The sequence below is a fragment of the Silene latifolia genome, chromosome X, assembly GCF_048544455.1.
Source record: "Silene latifolia isolate original U9 population chromosome X, ASM4854445v1, whole genome shotgun sequence".
Classification (NCBI taxonomy): domain Eukaryota; kingdom Viridiplantae; phylum Streptophyta; class Magnoliopsida; order Caryophyllales; family Caryophyllaceae; genus Silene; species Silene latifolia.
The window spans coordinates 91,819,938-91,821,464 of NC_133537.1; the positions used below are offsets into that span (position 1 = coordinate 91,819,938).

Sequence of the window (1,527 nt, forward strand, 5' to 3'; positions counted from 1 at the left end):
GTTGACATTTTGGGTCCTTCTTAAGAAAGACCACTTCGCAAATTAATCAGATTAATCTTCTCGTGCGGATTGTTCTCAAATTGAGACGGTAAATGACCTGGCTTCCTTGTGGATTGGCTAGCGGCAAGTTGAGCTACTTGGGTCTCGAGTGACTTTATCGATGCTTCTTTCTGTTGGTCACTCATTTGCAACTGCTTAGTCAATGATTGGATCATCAACTTCAACTCAGCCAATTCACTTACTCCACTAGAAGAAGCTCCTTGATGCGGCGGTGGAAAGGATGGAGGCTTTTGAAAGCCTTGTTGAGCTTTGTAAGGAGGAACATAAGCTTGTTGCTGCTGCGGAGGAAGGGTAGGATTGAGCACATTCTGACTAGTCCATCTCAAGTTGGGATGAACTCCACTCTGATTATTACAATAGGAACCTCCTCCTTGCCTATATTGCTGAAAGGCAAGAACTTGCTCCTTCTCTTTTAGACAGTCAACAACAGTGTGACCTACATTACTCCCACATCCCTCAAAAGTAACGGCTTCCTGTCTAGTCAACAAGTGAACCGTTTGTTGATCACGAACAGCTTGCAACTCTAGCTTATCAAAACGAGCATTCATGGCTTCCAGCTGAGCCACAACTGCACTATCTACTGAAGAGACAGTACGAATACCTCCCCTTGGGTTCCCATACTCGGCACAATGGGTAGCCATTTCTTTTATGATTTCCCATCCTTTATCATCGTCATTGTTCTTCTAAAATCGCCCATTAGATGAGGCGTCCAATATAGCACGGTGGTCATCATACAATGCATTGTAGAACTGGTTGCATAAAAACCACTGATCAAAACCATGATGAGGAAGAAACCTCACCAACCTTTTGAAACGGCACCAAGCTTCATACAAGTTCTCATCAGATGTCTGCTTAAAACTTATAATTTTCCTTCTCAGCTGATTAGTTCTTTGTGGAGGAAAATACCTTTTATAAAAAGTAAGGGCCAGACTCTCTCAGTCAGTAATACCGGCTGCAGTACGATCAAGATCGGTGAGCCATTCACGGGCTCCGTCGGTCAGAGAAAAAGGAAACAAGACTTCCTTAATCTTATCCTAGGTCACTCCTTTAGTGGCGGGAATGGTAGAGCAATAGTCAGTGAAGACTTCCATATGTTTTCGCGGATCTTCACCCGCCACGCCTCGGTACAGGTTTCGTACGACTAAATTAATGTAGGACGGTCGAATGTCAAAAGTATTACCATCCTCGGTCGCAAGACTGAAACCTTTAGGGATCGAGGCAGCTGTGGGCTCTGATTTACTCGCAATATTAGGCATCTTCACTGGCTTTATAGCAGAAATAGAGTTGTCTTCTTCATAAGACGGATCTTCTGCAAACAGAAAATGTTGTAGCTCGGGTTCAAAACTACTCAAGACTTCCTTTTGAATCTTCCTCTGCAATCTTATTCTATGCCGAAAAGATCTCTCTGGCTCAGGATCAGCAGGAAATAATTCTGACCTTTTTGACCTGGGGATACACAACACTGAA

The 1,527-nt window shown here is 43.6% G+C and overlaps 1 non-coding gene across 1 annotated transcript; it reads left to right on the forward strand.

The window, feature by feature from the left end:
* The first annotated feature begins 834 nt into the window (after window positions 1–834).
* On the forward strand, window positions 835–940 carry LOC141625570 (small nucleolar RNA R71). Its single transcript, XR_012535342.1, has one exon. It is a non-coding gene; the product is annotated as a small nucleolar RNA R71 (small nucleolar RNA).
* Window positions 941–1,527: the final 587 nt, after the last annotated feature.